The following is a 19,568-nucleotide window of genomic DNA, read 5'->3' as shown; positions in this document are numbered from 1 at the left end:
CTAATACTACTACTGCTGCTGTTGCTGCTACTGCTGCTCCTCCTTCCGATGCTGCTGCTCCTCCTTTTGCTGCTGCTGTTCTTCCTCCTCCCGCTGCTGCTGCTGCTGCTGCTGCTGCTGCTGTTTCTACTCTTGATGCTGTTCCTCCTTCTACTGCTGCTGCTGCTTCTACTCCTCCAGCTGTTGCTACTATTACTGCTACTGCCACTGGTACTACTATTATTGCTGCTGCTGCTACTGCTACTAATACTACTGCTGCTGCAGCTGCTGTTGCTACTACTAATACTACTGCTGCTGCAGCTGCTGTTGCTACTACTAACACTACTACTATTGCTACTGCTACTAATACTACTAGTGCTGCTACTAATACTACTGCTGCTGCAGCTGCTGTTGCTGCTACTAATACTACTGCTGCTGCAGCTGCTGTTGCTACTACTAACACTACTACTATTGCTACGGCTACTAATACTACTACTACTGCTACTAATACTACTACTGCTGCTACTACTCCTGCTGCTACTGCCGCTAGTAGTAGTAGTACTACTACTACTGCTGCTGCTGCTGTTGCTACTACTGCTGCTGTTACTACTACTCCTGCTGCTGCTGCTGCTGTTGCTGTTACTACTAGTACTGATACTATTATTGCTGCTGCTGCTCCTAGCACTCTTCCTCCTGCTGCTGCCACTTCTCCTCCTCTTCCTCCTGTCGCAGCCACTGCTGCCATTAGTACTATTATTGCTGCTGCTACTACAACCAAGACTGCTGCTGCTCCTCCTCCTGCTGCTACTACTCCTTCTACTGCTGCCGCCATGGAACTCAGTCTACACTCAAACCTGTGCAGGACAGTTTATAAACGCTTGGGTGTCCCCTAAAATTTCACAGACTTATTCCCGGCAGCAACTCTGTCACGCAGAACGTAACCCCAAAGCGAAACTACAATGTCCAGCAGGAACTCCAGGGCCACATACAAACCAGCAAGAATTAACGCCCTGAGCTCTAAGAGCCAGAAAGGGCCAGGAAACCCTCAAGTCCAACCCATACCCTGATCCATGACATCTCAATCTATGACATCCTGGGGAGGTGCAAATCAGGAAGTCTTGGGACCAAAACACCATCCGTAGGACGACGGACTCTGTGATGCACTCAGTGACCTCTAAGTTCCCTTGCAGCTCTAATCTGTGATTCTAGAATCTTCAGGAATAGGGAACTCCCTGACGGCAGAGGCAGCCCATCACACTTTGGGGCAGTTTTGACTGTCCATCTGCTTCTTGGATCCCCTTGGCTCCTAGCTCTAACCTCGGAAATTGGGAAAAACAAAACCAATCCCTCTGATAAATAACGGGTCTCCGCTAGGCTGAAGAGAGCACCATTCTGGGTCTCTCATAGGCTTTACTACCTACATGCCAAGCTTCCTTTCATAAAAGCCCTGATGCCATATCCCAACATGGCTACTCTGGTCTCAACACTTTTCATTCATCCAGTCAAGGGCAACTTAACTTTGTCCTCCAGACTCCTGTTTCTTTTCAAGTAGATGAGTATTCAAAACTACCGGTAAGATTGTAAAAGAAAAAACCGCCAGTCAGCAAGGTGGAGACGAATGAAAATAGCACTTTCGTAGGAGAGTTACAAGTGCTTAAAATCTATGGCATAAGAACAAGACTTTTCACTTTTGCCTCTTGGCCAGACTTTACAGATCTCAAAATGACTTAATTTGAGAGTTGTCTGTGAGCTTAGAGGCCGCAGGGTTTAATCCATGGAGTGGGAAAGGAATTCACACTAGGACAGATCCTCCCAGTAGAATGAAGAGGGGAGAAGGGACTTGACCCAGATGTCACTGTGAGTAACACCGCCAAGAATCCAAGTCTACTGTTACTCCCCTCTCGTTTTTCAAACGGAAACAGGCATCTCCTGCCTCTCGGGACAAGGAGCTTCCCGCCTTCCGGGCAATGATGCCTGGCATATACTATCCCGCCACTCGCTGGAGCACCTGGGGACAAAACCCGGGGCAGGACCCGGAATCTGGGTCTTGAAGCACTTTTAAAAGGCGTTTCCAAGTAGGAAGCTCTTCATCCACTATTAATTCCTTTGCTTTCTGCACGCCGGAAAAACCAACTGCTACCTTCATAGGACTAGAAACAGACGCTTCCGTCAAAGGGGCGTGCGGGGGGGAGGGGGGGGCACAGACGGGGGGGGGGGGGGTCCGGGCTCTGGGGGAGAAAGTGACCTGGCAACAGAACCAAAGACAAGCACCTTTGGAGCCAATTTCCGCCTCAGCCCACCCTAGTACACCCAGACCCAAAGCAGCTCCTTGCAACTCCCAGGTAGGGGACGCAAGAGACAGAGACAAAAAAGGCAGAGACTGACGGATGGAGAGACACAGAGACTGGAAGACATATGGAGACAGGCAGGGATTTAAAAAAAACAAAACACAAAACAGAAAAAGACAAGAGACACAGGCAGAGACGCTCCCTGGCTTTCGGCCTCCGGGTCCCCTCAGGGTCGCGGCCTCCAGAGCTCGCGGGGTCCCAGGCTCGAGGGGGTAGGGGGTAGGGTCTCTGGGCGTCACCTCAGCTCGGGTCCGACGCCACTGCTGCCGCCATCTTGCTCGCCCGCTTCTTCTCTCGGACTCCCGCCCCCTAGACTGCTGACCAATCGACTGTCCTCAACCTCGCCAATGGGCAGGGCCGGAGAAAACTTCCTCAGCCAATCCACGTCGCCCTCCCAGAGCGGAAAGGCGGGGGCAAGGGCGTAAACGGCCGGGCGGAGACTCCATACCCAATCAGCAGTGGGTTTAGGAAGCGTGGAGGATCACGTGGAGACGTCTCACCCAATTATAAGCGGGTCCCTGGTGCTGGCCGGGGCGGAGGTCCGCCCACATCCAATCAGCGGCGGCGCGGGGTGGGGCCGGGCGTTTGGCGGGCCGGCGGCCGGAGCGTTCTGTCAATCGGTCCGGCTAGTCCGGAGTGGACGCGGAAGGTTCTACCGCGGGTGGGGCCTGATCAGGCGCCGAGCTCGTGGGAGTCTTCTGTGCGCCCTTATGAGGCCTCCTCCGGCCCAAGCTCGCCACCCCTCGGACAAGACTGATAGAAGGTAGGGGGCGATGGGGACCAAGCAGGGCTACCCAGAGCCGGTGGGCCAAGCTGAGCCCCGGGGGATGTCCGCATTGGCAAGTGCACAGCGGGGGGTGCCCTCCCACTGCCTGCTTACCAAGCCCCAGACCTACAAGCATAAGACCAGCCCTGTCCTCGGAGGGCTTGCCTTCTCCCCAGGAAAACAAGGCGCACGCAGGCCCGTCGGAAAAGGAGACTCATCCCTAGAAGGTGAGTCCCCTGCCTCGGCCTCCTCCAAAATGAGGCGCTTGGGACCGATCACCTCCGAGACCTCTCACGGTCATCCCAAGATGAGGGTCAGACCTGTGAATTATCCCGAGGACTGATCGGGGGCTCGGGGAGACCAATGAGGGGCCGTCTGACCTGGGTGGCTCTGGAGCAGGACGGAGAAGGAAAAAACGGGCGAGCGCTCTCGGGGTTAGAATCGGCAGGATTGGCCACTGAGGAAGCCGAGTGAGTCATTCATGGCCGGGGAGCTGCGAGATGAGTCCGGGTCTTCAAACTTAGGGGGACGGGGAGGGACTGAGATGCCCTCGGCTGGCCCAGTTGAGTGGGGAAGAAAATGAGTCCATCCGCTTCAGGCATGCCCACACTGAGCTAAATGGCCGTGGGCCAAGGGGAATCTGAGGCTCGCTCAGGAAAGAAAATTAGTACTGGAAATAATGAGCCTAGAGAAGGGAGCAAATGAGATCCCCAAGGGAGAAAAAAGATAAGCAACTAGTAAAGAGCCTTGAGAATGAGCAGTTAGACCAGGAGAAGGCAGCATCCCAGAAGCCAAGAGCATTAAAAACTGCAGGAAGGTTAAAGATGAGACCCGAGAAAAGGTCATCTAATTTAGCGGGTGGCACACTGGCCCTGGAGTCAGAAAGACCTGAGTTCAAATCCGGCCTCAGACACTTGACGCTCTAGAAATATTTTAAATGACTGGGGCTAATTTGAGGGGCTAATCTGATTGGGGTACTTAATCTGGGACTGTTGACTAACTGGCTATCTGACTTAATCTAATGTGGGCCGTTTCTAAAGTTCCACCACACTGCTCCACTCCCAAAATTGATAAGCAAAGGATTAAGAAGCCTATTGACTAAATAATCAAAGCAGCGTTTATTTAAGAGATACTATTTAAAATTAAGAATACTGGGAAATACAATGTACAACCTGACTGCGTTGTGGCACGTCTCTTTCCACTGGCTCTCTTTCCCACCTGCTGTGCCTCGAACTTTTTTAATACTATAAGGGCATTAGCTGCCTCTCGCCTCAGGGTATGTACTTTCCCTGCTCAGCTACTTTCTTCTAGCTCCACTTAATCTTCACTTTCTCCAACCTATACCCTGTGCTGACCGTTTCTGTGCTCTCCGTGGCCTCCTGTTCAGTCTGTCTTCTGCCGCCTTTGCTCCTAGTCCTACGTTGCTGTTCCTCTCCTCCCGCTCTCCTTGTCCGAACCTCTTCTCAGCCTCTCTCGTCTGTCCTTGTCCAACCGAACCTCTTGCTGTCTAACTCCCAGGTCTATATATACCTTTTCTTCTCTCCACTCAAATCTCTGCCCCCACAGACCAAGCTAATCTGCCAGTCAGGGCTGCGGCTAGGGCTGGGGGGGATGCTCCAGGATCACATGCCTCACCAGAGCCCAGCCTGGACAAGCCCGGTATCTCTCGGATCCCTCTGCTCAGGTGGGAGGGAGCTGGGGCTTTTTCCCCCAGCTGTCTGACCTGGCGTTTTGTACAGCCCACAGGGCTTTTTGGCTCAGCTGAAGCTGAGGAGGAGGGGGAGAGACCCTTAGGGCCTAAGGCTTTCTAATCTCAGCCTAAAGGTAGGGTCCCCAAATCCAAATAAATTTCCACAACACCACCTGTGTGACCCTGGGCAAGTCACTTAACCCTCATCGCCCACCCCAAAAAAGAGAGATGACTGGTTGTTTTTGTCAGAACATTTCAAGAGAGCAGTGAGGTCAAAAGCTAAACTAAGAAGTTGAGGTTTTTAAGTGATTGCAGAGAAAGTGTATGTAGTCATCAAAGAAGATTCTAGGAGTTTAGCAGTCAAAAGGAGGAGAAATACAGGATAGTTTCTGGACTCTGAATAGCTGGCAGCTGTGCTTAAAGTTGAACTACTTAACTTTGTGATCAAAAAAGTGAGGCTTGGACAGGGAGAGAGATGAAGGACCAGTTACAGATGTTACAGGTAGAGTGATCTCTGCTAATGGTAAGGTCTAAGGCTAAGCTCCTGACATTGTGGTGACTGAGGCTGAACTGGTTGAAAGTTCATGTAAATGTTGAAGTCACTGACAAGGAGGAAAGGAGAGAAACTGAGTTAATTGAGGAAGATGAAGAGTGTGACCTGAAGGCCAGTAGTCAAGGCTGGAAGAATCCACATAGGCCATCTGGAGACGGAGTTAATTAACCTTAGAGGAAATGAAGGTGCTGAGTGATGACAACAAAGGGAGTATCTGGACAAGGGCAAGGACAAGGGGACAATGAAGATTCCGAGGGCCTGAAGAAAGAAGTAGCCAGCACATATGGAGACAGCAACCCATCTGTGTCTTCAGGAGAGACCCAGGCTTCCATGAACATCACAGAAGATGGAGAGGGGCAAAGTGAATTTTTTTTTTAAGTGAGGCAATTGGGGTTAAGTGACTTGCCCAGGGTCACACAGCTAGTAAGTGTTAAGTGTCTGAGGCCGAATTTGAACTCAAGTACTCCTGACTCCAGGGCCAGTGCTCTATCCACTGCGTCACCTAGCTGCCCCAAAGTGAATCTTTAAAAAAAAAAAAAAAGTTTTATTGATGCTTTTTATTTGTGAAGAGTGGAATAGGGTTTTCAGAGGGCAGGGGTAGGGATGAGAGGAACAGGCAGCAATTTCTAGCCACAGAAACAGAAGTACCAAGAAAGAAGAGTTGACTAAGTCAGCCCCAAACTTCTCATTAGGGTTCTGGTCTAAAGGTTTCCTTGCACATGGTATCTGTTTATGAACTAGTCACCTTTTCACCAGAAGGGCGGGAAGAGGGTTGGCAACCAGGTCCAGAAAAGGATAAAGAAGAGATCCTCCGTGCTCTGCCTTGATCCGATCAGATCTGCAGTAGCGTGTTCATTTCTGGGTGCCACGATAAAGCTGAAGCGTGCCCAGAAAACAAGAAGCGTGGCCGGCCCATAGGCCTCGAAGTCCAAGGATCACTCGGAGCTGGAGGCGTGTAGCCTGGAGGAGAGAAGACTTAGGGAGGACAAGATGGCCACCTTCAAGGATCCGGAGGACTGTCATGTCTGCTTGGCCCCAGAGAAGAGATCCAGGAAAGTGCGGGGACTTGCTGCCAATGGAGCTGTGCAGAAATGGAATGCACTGCTCCCCTCCCTGGAGGCCTCCAGCCACAGGCTGAGTGACCCCTTGTCAGTTATGTTTTAGAGATTTACATGAATAGGAGGATTGGACCAGAAGTCTCTAAGGTCCCTCCCTCCTAGCTCAGAAACCTTTGACGTAATCAGTTAGTTTGTTGGTCCCTGAAGAGCTCCCCTTGTGCAGAGCAGAGGCTCTTTTCCCTGAAATCCTCACCGTCCCTCTCCCAAACTTTAATTCACCCAACTATGATCCAGCTCCTGGAAAAATATGGGACTTCTGCAACCCCGCCCAGGCCTGGACACTGCTGGTGAAAGTAACTGTAATCCACCCTGCTGGGGCAGCTGGCAGAATTTGAATTCTGCTTTTTATGCAAGTGGTGTATGCACATGTGTGCGTGCGTGCGTGCGTGCGTGCGCGCTGAGGAGAGGGCAGGAGATGGGAATCCCCTCTCTTCTGCTCCATTCTCTGAAAGATGCAGGGATCCAGCGCTGAGCCTCAGGCCTCACTGATCCAGGCAGCCTCACAGGGCACCAGCTCCTCCTTTAGAACCAGCAACTATAGACCTCTCCCTTCATTCCCAAGGCTTTCAACTTTCACTATTTCCTAAACTCTTCCTGATCATTGAGCCCTATCTATCTTTTTTTGTTTTTTGTTTTTTGTTTTTTTTTTTACGGGGCAATGGGGTTAAGTGACTTGCCCAGGGTCACACAGCTAGTAAGTGTCAAGTGTCTGAGGCCGGATTTGAACTCAGGAACTCCTGAATCCAGGGCCGGTGCTTTATCCACTGCGCCACCTAGCCGCCCCTAGCCCTATCTATCTTGAGTTGTTCCTGTCTTCAAAACCTGTTTTATCCCCACTCTCTCTAACCTTCAATCTCCTCCAGCTGTCTCAAGAAGCCCTCACTTAGAAATGAGCAGAACCAAGAGAACACTATATACAGTATCAGTAACACAGTGGGACAGTCAATTGTAATGGACTTAGCTCTTCTCAGCAATACAATGATCCAAGACGATTCCAAAGGACTCGTGATGGAAAATGCCCTTCACAGGCAGAAAAAGAACTATGGAGTCTGAATGCAGATCGAAGCAGGCTATTTTCACTTTTTGTGGTTTTTTGTTTCTTCTTTCTTCTGTTTTTTTTTCCCTTTTGTTCTGATTCTTCTCTCATAACATGACTAATGTGGAAATATGTTTAATATGATTGTAATGTCTATCCTATATCAGATTGCTTTGGGAGGGAGGGAGAAAATTTTACTGGGAAAACTGGAAGGTCTGGCAGAATCTATGTCTAAACCAACATCTCGCCAAGATAAGCTCCAAATGGATATGTGATCTATCAGTAAGACATATAATGTGACATCATAAACAAGTAAGAGGAGCAAGAAAGAAATTAATATTTCAGGTGTATGGAAGGGAGAAAAGTTCATGAACAAACAAGAGACAGAAAGGATCACAGAAGATGTTGGTTTAGACATAGATTCTGCCAGACCTTCCAGTTTTCCCAGTAGTTTTTGACCAATAGTGAATTCTTCCCTCACTAGCTCCTCTTCTGTTTTCTCCCTATAGTATCTCCCTTGTCGATTGCATCAGCTCCCGTGGGTTCAGTTATTATCTCTGCAGTTGATTCCTACGTCTATAGCTCCAGTCTTAATCTCTTTTCTGATCTCCAGTCACGCACCTCCTCTGCCTATTGACCCTTTTGACCTGGGTATCCTGTAGTCATCTCACATCATGTCCAAAGCAGAACTCATTGTCTTTCCCCCAAAGCCGTCCCATGCACTTTCCTGTGACTGTGGGCGGAACCCCTAGCCTCTCTGTAGCCCAGATTTGCAAACTTGGCCTTGTCCTCAACTCCTCCCTCACATTCAACGCCCCCCTCATTCCATCCATTGTCAAAAGTAGTGATTTTCACCTTCACAACCTCCCTCTTCTCTGTCCCCTTTTCTCCATTCACACAGCCACCACCCTAGTTCAGACTCATCACCTCTTGTCTGGACTATTGCATTAGTCCTCTTCTCTCTCTCTCTCTCTCTCTCTCTCTCTCTCTCTCTCTCTCTCTCAGAGGCACTTGGGCTTAAGTGACTTGCCCAGGGTCATACAGCTAGCAAGTGTCATGAGGCCATATTTGAAGCCTGGCCCTCTGCCACCTAGCTGTCCCCTCTAATCAGTCTCATCTCTCCCCAGTCTATCCTCCACACACCTGCAAAACAGTTTCCCAAAAGTGCAGGACTGACCATATCGCCTCCCTGCTCAATAAATTCCCATGATTCTCCTTTTCCTCCATGATCCATAGGAAGTTCTCTGTTTGGCATTTAAGGCTCTTCACCACATGGTCCTTCCCTATCTTTCTGGTCTTCTCTCTCTGTTCCTTTCCCTGAGAGCAGTCCCACCATCCTGGCCCATTTGTTGTTCCTAGAATACCACACACCATCTCTAGTCTCCCATATGCCTGAAATACGATCCCTCCCCACTTCTGCCATCTTGGCATCACTGTCTTCTTTCAGGGCTCGTTCAAATCCATGTTCTTTTGGTCTTCCTTGGCCATATATCCCCTACTGATACTACCCTTCCCTCTAAATATACTTTCTATCTCGAGTGTACCTTATTTATTTCAGTTGTCTCCCCCATTAATGTATAAGTACCTTGGAAGCAGGAGTTGTTTTAGTGTTTTGCCTTTCTGTGTATCCTTGGCACTTAGCACGGTTCCTGGCACACAGTAAGTGCTTGTTGGGTGACTGATTGATATTCCCTGGACTCAGAAATCTGCCAACCTGATCAAGGTGACACAGTGGGATGATCATGTGTTTTGGAGTCAGAAGCCTTGTTTTCAAATCCCATCTCTACCCCTGTGTGTTCTTGGGCAAGTCACTCGTCCCTGAGCTTCAGTTTTCTCATCTGAAAAAAATGAGACCATTGGCCTATGAGGCCTCAAAGATCCATTGCAGCCCTGATTCTACCATCCTCTGATCTATCATTTGGATTACCCATTCTATCCCTTTCATTCCTCTTATAGTGTTGTCATTCCTTTCTTGGCATTCTGTGTCTAGATCTTATTTCCCTCTTCCTTGATGACTGTATTATAGACCACAAGAATGGGGTTTCCAGAGTTCATTCAGGAGAAAAAATGCAATATATACATTGAAAAATAATATATTATGAAAAATGCACTTAAAGGAATCTGTCAAGACTTAGCCGAGATGGCCATGGATTTCATCTCTAAAAAAAATCACAAAGAGAGTATGGAATTGTTTACCTATCAGGTTTGTGGGCAAAGGAAGAATTTAGGACCAGTGCAGATATAGAGAGTAAAACAAAATATAAAATAGATAATTTTGATTATATAAAATTGAAAAGCTTTTGTACAAACAAAACTAATGTGACCAAGATTACAAGGGAAGCAGAAAACTGGGAAAGAATTTTTGAAACAAATATCTCTGATGTGATGTTTAAAATCTAAATTGTGGTCGCCTTAAATTAGAAGCTTTAGCGCCAGTCCTTGGGCATTAAACATTTATTAAAGCATACAGATATTCCCATGGAGTTCAGAAAGTTAAGAAAAAAGCCTATTTAGCCTAGAGTTCCAGCCTGGTCTGGTTCTTCCTCAAGTCCTCTGCCACAAGCCTGCTTCAATCAGGAACTCTCTCTAGCAAACTGATTGTGGAAGCTTTTTATAGGTCTGAACAGAGGCGGTCCTTACACACTGCTTCAAGCTGATTGGTTGGCGTCATCCAAATCCATTGTCTTTGAAGGTGTTCTCAAGTTGAGTTCACAGTCTAGCTTCTGAGAACAATACCTTCTTAAGGGCTAGCCAGGTGTGATTACAATCCAGTTAACTTGAAGTAGGCTAATCAGCAGCCAATCCCTCTCACTTGATTCAATCAGTCTAGATTAATCTCCAGGTGGGTCTCTGAGTATCTGCTAAATCTCATTATTTCATCACACTGATAAAGGCCTCATTTTTCAAATTTATAGAGAACTGAGTCAAATTTATAAAAATACAAGTCATTCCCCAATTGATAAATGATCAAAAGTTATGAACAGGCAGTTTTCAGACAAAAAAATCAAAGCTATCTATAATCATATGAAAAATAATCTCTCTATTGATCAGAGAAATGAAAATTAAAACAACTCTGAGGTATCATCGCACACCTATCTGAATGGCAACTATAACAAAAATAGAAAATATTGGATGTTGGAGGGGATGTAGGAAAGCTACAACACTAATGCACTGTTGGTGGAGTTGTGAAAAGATCCAACCATTCTGGAGAGCAATTTGAAGCTATGTCCAAAAGGCTATAGAACTGCACATACCCTTTGATCCAGCAATATCACTGCTAGGTTTATATCCCAAAGATATCCCCAAAAAAGAAAAAGACAGATACAAAAATATTGATATTAGCTCTTTTTGTGGTGGCTAAGAATTGGTGATCAGAGGAATGCCCATCAATTCGGAAATGGCTAAAGAATCTGTGGTATATGATAGTGATGGAATATTATTGTGCTATAAAAAATGACAAGCAGGATGATTTCAGAAAGGCCTGGAAAGACTTGTATGAACTGATGTATAGTGAAGTAAGCAGAACCAAGAGAACATTTTGCACAGTAACAGCAACATTGTTTGATGAAGAACTGTGAATGACTTAACTATTCTCAACAATATAATGATCCAAGACAATCCCAAAGGACTATTGATAAAACATACTATCTATCTCCAAAGAAAGAACTGATATTAATAGAACAAACTGAAGCAGGCTATTTTTCACTTTCTTTCACTTTTTTCTTTTAATCAAGTTTTCTTGTAAAAAATGACAAATATGATAATGTTTTACATAATCATACATTTATAACCCATATCTTATTGCTTACCACCTCAGGGAGTGGGGAGGGTAGGAAGGGAAGGAGGGATAAAAATTGGAACCCAAACCTATAAATAAAAATGTTTATTACATTTTTAAAAAATAAAAAGAATCACAAAAGTATAGAGTTGGTAAGGACCCCAGTGACTTTCTAGACCAACTTAATTTTTGTATAAAGTGCTAATCTCTCTCCTGAACTCTTTTCTTGCCTGCTGGAATTTCTCTGTTTCTATTCCATTGGCACCTCCAATTCAGCCTGTCCTAAACTGCTGTTTATTTGTTTTTTCCTCCATAAAACTTTTCCTTTTCCTTATCTCTGTTTCTGACATCCACATTTATTACACTGGAACAATCCTTGCCTGTCCACTCTTCTTCCTCCATTATTCCATCAGTCAAATCTCATTGATCTTTACTGAAATCAATTCTTTTCCTTGGGGGGAGGGGTCGGAGGAGAAGGAAGGAAACAAGCATTTACAAAACACCTACTTTGTGCCAGGCACTATACTAAGCATGTTTTACGAATACCTCATTTGATCCTCACAACAACCTGGGACGTAGGTGCTATTATTATCCCCATTTTGCAGCTGAGAAAACTGAGGCAGACTTGCCCAGTTAAGTGACTTGGGCAAGGTCACTCACAAAGCTAGTAAGTGTCTATAAGATTTACTTTCAGGTCTTCCCTACTCCATGCCCAGCGCTCTCTCTGTTGCATCACCAACTACAAACCTGGTAGCCCCACCCCAGGTCAGGACTTCATCACTTCTTACCTGGACCAATTCTAAGAGACTCCTAAGAGGCTTCCTGATTTCCCATTCCTCCCAGGTCCATGTTATTCCCAGCCTCCCTACTTTCTGAAAAAGAGCCTTCCCAAGGCAGCACAGGCATAACCACCTCACCCCCTGCTCAGAAGCCTTCCCCTCCATAGCTCCCAATCGGCTCTTTGACAAGGTACAAACTCTTCAGCCCAGCTGAGAATGCTCTCTGACAATCTGGCTCCCACCGACCTTGTCACCCCCTCCACTGGCTGTTTCTAGTCATCTCCCAAAGCCAGTGCTCCATTTGTCCTCTCTGTGTGTTCCCTAGACTGCCCCTCACCTGGAAGCACAGCCCCATCATCCTTGCCTCTTTGAATCCTCCTTTCCTTTCTAGGCTCAAGTCGTCAGCTACCTCCTCCCTGAAGCCGTCCTTCATCCTCATATCGCTGATGCTCCCTCCCTCCTTGGATTACCTTGTGTCTGCTTACCAACTGAATGATGCATATACATGTTGTAAACCCCCATAGAACAGACGCTTGTTGCAAGCCCGGAGGGTTTGTCTTTGTTGCCCCAGAGCCTTGTACTTTAAAAAGTTTTGATCTGGACCCGCAATTTCATCAGCCTCAGGAACTCTCTGTGTGGAAGCTCCCTCCACAGATACAGATCATCTCCTCCTCCTCAGTAACTTAGTGGCTTCTTCAAGGCCACTTTGACTTAATGGTGATTCGGTAGCTCTCTTCAAGTATCTGAAAGGCTGCCCTTTGAAAGAGGGGTTCGGGGCAGCTAGGTGGCCCAGTGGATAGAGCACCAGCCCTGGAGTCAGGAGGACCTGAGTTCAAATCCGGCCTCAGATACTTAACACTTACTAGCTATGTGACCCTGGGCAAGTCACTTAACCCCCATTGCCCCGCAAAAAAAAAGAAAGAAAGAGGGGTTCGGCTTTGATATAGTCTCACAGAGCAGAACTGAGAATAATCTGGGAATTAACAGCCAGCTTTCCCAACGATTAGTGCTCTCCAAAAACTGATTGGCCTGCTGCCCTCATCTTCCCAGGCATACCTTGGGTTCCCCTTATATCCCCTAGCCAAGCCCTTGAGCTGGTGACTTGAAGGATGGATGACCATGTCTTGGAGTCAGTGTAGACGGGATCGTGGGGCAGGTAGTGTTTGTCCTCAAAAGCCTCCGATCTGCCTTCCAGTGCGAAGATCCCAATTGCCTTCCTCAATGCCCTCTATTGAATCCCAGAGAAGTGTCCCCCAGCCTTTGCCTGAAGAGCCCCATTGAGGGGCAGCCCACTCTCCGCCCCCCACCATAGTCCATTCCACACTGGAACTCTTCTGATGCTCTTGGTACTGAGCCAAAATTTGCTGCCTTGCAACTTTCCCTCATTCCTCTAACTTGTGCCTTCTGGGGCCAGGCAGATAAGTATTATCCCTCTGCTAGTGTCAGTCCTGGAGATCTTTGAACAGAACTGTAGTGCCCCACTCTTGGTCTTCTCTCCAGACCATCCATCCCTTCTTCCTTCAGCTGATCTCAAGGCATTTCACCTGCTGACTTTCTGCTGGACTCTGTCCAGCCAGCTGATCAGTGCCCTTCCTGAAAGAGTCATGCCAGAACTGAGCACAGTCCTCTTTGGCACACAGGAACTGGGGCAGACAACTGCTGCTGAAGATGTCAAGCCTCTCTTAACACAGCCTACAGTCAGTCATATCGACTCTTGCTTGCCATATTACAGTAATTACTCACACTGAACTTGTGGGCCACTAAAACCCCTGGATCTTTTACAAATTAACCTCAATCTAGACGAGCCTCCCTCATCTTCCACGTAAGCAGTTGATATTTGGAACTTATTAACAGATTAGGTCATTTCAAATCCTTAGCCTTTCCCCAACAAAGGGATGATCATACCCTGGGTCATCAGAACCTGAATTTTTGAGAACCAATTGTGTATAAGTGAGCCCGAGTGAAGAAAACCCAACCTGGGAGGTAGGGAAGGAGTGATGGGGATTATTCACATGACAAAAGTTTGTTCTTGGGGCAGCTAGGTGGCGCAGTGGATAGAGCACCAGCCCTGGATTCAGGAGGACCTGAGTTCAAATCCGGCTTCAGACACTTGACACTTAACCAGCTATGTGACCCCGGACAAGTCACTTAACCCCAATTGCCTCACCAAAAAACAAAAAAACAAAGGTTTGTTCTTTCAGCATAGAGTTCTCCTAGGATACTTGAGGGCTTGCTCATAGACAACCCCTGAACCAGGCATTCTCAACCTTTCCTTAGCCCTGGGCCCCATTGGCAGCCTAAGGAAGCCTCCGGTCCCCTCCTCAGAAACATGTTTTTAAATTCATAGAATAAAATACAAAGGAAATCAGTTAGATTTAAATATCATGATCAAAATATGTTTTTTAAAAAATAAGTCCTTGAACTACAAACACAGCGGTTAAGAGAAATATTAAAAGGTAAACACAAATGAATAATCCTAAGGGATTAAACAAGGATAAACTGTTTATATCATTTTAATATGGGATGATGATACATGTATCCCTTCAGAACTTTATCATTATCAGGGATCACAAAGGAAATCTAATTCGATTCCTTGGACTCCAGGTTAAGAAACCTTTCCAGAGACTGAGAGAAAGCTACTGTATGTCAGCCACTGTGCCGGGCACTTTGGGTTACAGAGACAATAAATGAAACAGTCCCTGCCTTCGACTTAAGTTTAAAGTCTTAGGAAGTCTTGCCCACCGAAGAGTAATCAGAAATGAGCTAAGTGCAGAAGGGAAACAGGATCCTGTGGCATAAGGGACACCTGTGCTGAAATACTCTCCCTGCAGAGCTGGAGGCCAGCTCCCAAAATGTGGATAGTCTTCCCTTGACTTCACAATCAGAGGGAAACTAAGGGCCCAGCTCTTTGGAACATGAGGCCATTTTATGGGTTATGATTATTAATGGTGGTTTACCTCCATCTTATTCCCTGATGCTTCTCCTTTTGTTGTTGTTTCCCACCCCCTTTTTATAAAGAGGGTGGTGACAGATGAGTGAGCTCAGCCCCAGTGCTCTGGACTGCTGCAATCTGATCTTGCTCCCTGACCCTCTTCTCTTTCCCTTACCCAGAGGCCAATGACAGATTCGGAGCCTATTTTCTTTTCTTTTCTTTAAAGTGCCCCTTCAAAATCCACCCTTCTTAGAGTTTATTTTACTTAAGACTAGTCCCCCCCTTAGATTAATCTACTCTCCATCCTATTCCTTCCCTTTTCCTTTTCCCCTTTCCCTCCCTTTTCCCTGTTGAGAGAAATATATTTCTATACTCAACTATGTGTGTGTATTTGTGTTTACCTTCTCTTAACTTCTGTGTTGGTAGTTCAAAGTTTCTATACAGCTCTGATCTTTTCATCAAGAATGCTTAGAAGGGGGCAGCTAGGTGGCAAAGTGGATAAAGCACTGGCCCTGGATTCAGAAGGACCTGAACTCAAATCCAGCCTCAGTCGCTTGACACTTACTAGGTGTGACCCTAGGCAAGTCGCTTAACCATCATTGCCCCCCTCCAAAAAAAATGCTTGGAAGTCCTCTGTTTCATTAAAGACCTGTTTTTCCCTTATGGGATTATTTTCAATTATTGTGGATAAGTTACCTTAGTTGTAAGCCAATATATCATTTGCCTTCAGAAATGTTGTGGTCCATATTCTCTGCTTAGGTCTCTATGGTTCTGACTGGCTGCTTCAACACTTAAATTCTTTGTCTAGTTGTTTGCAGTATTTTTTCCCTTCAATATGGAAGCTCTGGATTTAAGACTATCATGTTTCTGGGAGTTTTCATTTTGGGGTTTCTTTCAGGAAGTAACCAGTGGATATTTTCTATTTTCACTTTACTCTCTAAGATCTGAGCACTTTTAAGGTTTCTTCAATTATGATATTTAGGCTTTTTTAAAAAAATCATGGCTTTCAAGTAGTTCAGTGATCCTTAAATTTTCTCTCCTTTATGTGTTTCCTGAATCAGTTGTTGTTGGTATGAAATACCTAAAATGTTCTTTTTTTTTTTCAGTCTTTTGACTTTTTTAATGTTTCTTAAGGTCTCATGGAATCATTAGCTTCTATTTGGTCTATTCTTTTTTTTTTTTTTGCAAGGCAGTGAGGGTTAAGTGACTTGCCCAGGGTCACATAGCTAGTAAGTGGCAAGTGTCTGAGTCTGAATTTGAACTCGAGTCCTCCAGGGCCAGTGCTTTATCCACTGTGCTACCTAGCTGCCCCTTATTTGGTCTATTCTAGTATTCAGGGAGTTTGTTTATTTGGTAAGGTTTTAGACCCTTTATTAAAAGTTGTTCTTTTTTCTTATCTTTCTTCCATTAACTCTCATTGTTTTCCTATTTTTTCCTCTCATTTGATTTTTTAAAATCATTTATAACTCTTTTTAAAAACTTGCTTCAGGCTGTAACTCAACTGGAAAAATATCAAGAAGTAACTTTAGTTCTGGGGCGGAGCCAAGATGGCAAGGAAAGGCAGTGAGCTCTCAAAGTCATGACATGATCATTCCAAAAAACATCGAAATAATGCCATAGGACAATGCCTGGAGCAGTAAAAACTACAGAAGAATGTGCTGAAATCATCTTGTAACCAAGAATGGCTTGGAAGGTCAGAAGGAGGGAGCTGCTGTGCTGAGACAGGAATGGAACCCAACCCCACAGTCACCCTGACACAGATCCAGTCCCAGAGAAGGAGACCCCCAGAGCCTCTGAATCAGCTGAAGAGCCAGTGTCGTCTGGAACTAAGCTCACAGTTTGGTGAGAGGGCTGAGCCCTGGGCAGCGGGGAGACTACAGGGGTCTATGCTGGTGCTGAGGCAGAACTTCGGTTTTTCACCCCTGAGGGTAACCAGGAGGTAGGCTTGAGTAGCAGTGGCCCAGGTGGGGGAGGGGGCACAGGCTCATCGGAGCTGACAACCACAACATACAAAGCTGGTTGATTAGCAAGTTGGTCTGGGGTCATCTACAGACCAGGGAACAGGCCAAGTGAATGAAGAACCTGATTCTCCTTAAATCATACCACCTGGGACTTCTGAAGCTTGGGATACTACAGCCTGGAAACAGTGCCCCACTTTAAAGAACTAAAAGTCAAGTAAAAGAAAGGTAAGATGAGCAGACAGAGAAAGGCAAGGTGCACCCTCAGAGGAAGATGTCAACATCAGGGCCCCTATATCTAAAGCTTCCACGAAAATATGAATTGGTCTTGGGCCATAGAGGTGCTCAAAAAGGACTTTGAAGATAAAGTTAGAGAGGTGGAGGAAAAAATGGAAAGAGAAATGAGGGTGATGCAGGAAAGACATGAGAAAAAAAGTCAACAGCTTGAAAAGTCAAATTGGCCAAATGGAAAAAAGGTACAAAAGCTCTCTGATGAAAATAATTGCCGGGGGCAGCTAGATGGCGCAGTGGTTAAAGCGCTGGCCCTGGATTCAGGAGTACCCGAGTTCAAATCCAGCCTCAGACACTTAACACTTACTAGCTGTGTGACCCTGGGCAAGTCACTTAACCCCCATTGCCCCGCAAAAAAAAAAAACAAACAAACAAAACAAAACAAAACAAAAAAAAGAAAATAATTGCCTAAGAATTAGGATTGAACAAATGGAAGCTAGTAACTTTATGAGAAACCAAGACACAATAAAGCAAATCCAAATGAATAAAAAAAATAGAGGGCAATGTGAAATATCTTCTGGGAAAAACTGCTGACCTGGAAAATAGGTCCAGGAGAGATCATTTGAAAATTATTGGTCTACCTGAAAACCATGATCAAGGAGAGAGCTCAGACATCATCCTCCAAGAAATTGTCAGGGAAAATTGCCCTGATATTCTAGAAGCAGAAGGCAGAATAGAAATTCAAAGAATCCACCAATCACCTCCAGAAAGAGATCCCAAAAGGAAAATTCCTAGGAATATTATAGGCTAATTCCAGAGCTCTTAGGTCAAGGAGAAAATATTGTAAGCTGCCAAAAAGAAAGAATTCAAGTACTGTGGAGCCCCAGTCAGGATAGCACAAAATCTAGCAGCTTCTACATTAAAGGACTGGAGGGCATGGAATATGATATTCCAGAGGGCAAAGGAATGGGGACTACAACCAAGAATCACCTACCCAGCAAAACTGATCTTTCAGAGGGAAAAAATGGGATTTTAATAAAAAGAGGACTTTCAGGTATTTGTGATGAAAAGACCTGAACTGAATAGCAAATTTGACTTACAAATACAAGGCCCTAGAGAACCATAAAAAAAATTAGAGTTGGGGGACATACCTGGGGTCGTGCAGTGGGTGACTGTCATGTTTGAGGCTGGTTTTTGGCTGCGATCCCCCTGGGTCCAGGGTGGATGCTTTGTCCACTGTGTCACCTAGCTGCCCCATGATGACATCTTTAGGGTTAAATTGAGGGGTGATGGGGAATGCACTGGGGGAGGGGGAAGGGCAGAGGTGAAATCCTACATGAAAGAAGCAGGAAAGGGCTTATGGAGTGGGGGAAGATATGGGGGAGGAGCAGGGCAGTAAATGAATTTTACACTCATCAGAAAAGGCTCAAAGAACTTAAACTCATCAGAGTTGCCTCAATGAGGAATTAACACACACACCCAACTGGGTGGACTAATCTATTTAATCTGGGCAGTAAATGAACCTAACACTCATCAGAATTGGCTCAAAGACCTCAATCTCATCTGAATTGATTTAAGGAGGGAACAACATACACACTCAATTGGGTGGAGTAATCTCTATAACCCTTCTGGAAGATATGAGGGGAAGGGGATAAAGAGAGAGGGGCAAAAGAAGGAAGGGCAGATTGGGGGAGGAGACAGACAGAAGCAAATCCCTTTTGAAGAGGGATAGGATGAAAGAAGATGGATAAGAGAATAAATATCATGGGGAAGGGAATAGGATGGAAGGGAAACAGTTAACAATAGTAATCATGAAAAAGAGAAAGGGGGGGAAATTGTACAAAAAATATTTATAGCAACTTTTTATGGTGGTTAAGAATTGAGAATCAAGGGAATGTCCATTAATTGAGGAATGACTGAAGAAGCTGTAGTATATGATTGTAGTGGAATGGTCTTGTGCTATAGGAAATGACAAACAGGATGATCCCAGAAAATCCTGGAAAGACTCATGAACTGATGTCTAGTAAAGTGAGCAGAACTAGGAGGACATTGTGCATAGTGACAGCAGTATTGTTCAATGAGCAATTGTGAATGAGTTAACTACTCTCATCAATACAATGATCCAAGACAATCCCAAGGGACTAATGATGAAGCTTACTATCCACCGTCATAGAAAGAACTGATTAAAAAGAGCACTTGTGGATTGTACATATATAACCTGGTTGCTGTCTTGTGGAGGGGGGAGGAAAGGGAGGGAGGGAGAAAAATTTAGAACTCTAAATCTTGTGAAAATGAATGTTGAAAACTACCCTTACATGTAACTGGAAAAAATAAATGTTTGTTAAGAAGTTTAAAAGACAAAACCCACTTGCTTCATCTCTTTTTAGGAATTCTAGTTGA

The 19,568-nt window shown here is 45.7% G+C and overlaps 1 protein-coding gene across 4 annotated transcripts in view; it reads right to left on the bottom strand.

The window, feature by feature from the left end:
• The window catches only part of LOC122727718 (transcriptional regulator QRICH1-like), a 50,789-nt gene that overhangs the window by 23,797 nt on the left and 7,424 nt on the right, over positions 1-19,568 (bottom strand). The window contains exon 1 of one of the 4 annotated variants that reach the window (XM_043965444.1): positions 2,567-2,633. The exons of 1 other annotated variant lie outside the window; for it this stretch is intronic. The gene's annotated coding sequence lies outside the window, so the exon portion shown is untranslated. Of the gene's footprint in view, positions 1-2,566; positions 2,634-19,568 lie in introns of those variants that run through there. 2 more of the 4 variants (XM_043965443.1, XM_043965442.1) reach the window with 2 other exon arrangements.

The sequence above is a fragment of the Dromiciops gliroides genome, chromosome 5 (assembly GCF_019393635.1).
Source record: "Dromiciops gliroides isolate mDroGli1 chromosome 5, mDroGli1.pri, whole genome shotgun sequence".
NCBI lineage: Eukaryota > Metazoa > Chordata > Mammalia > Microbiotheria > Microbiotheriidae > Dromiciops > Dromiciops gliroides.
Note: the sequence above shows the minus strand (reverse complement) of the source record. Positions and strands in the feature narration are given on the sequence as shown.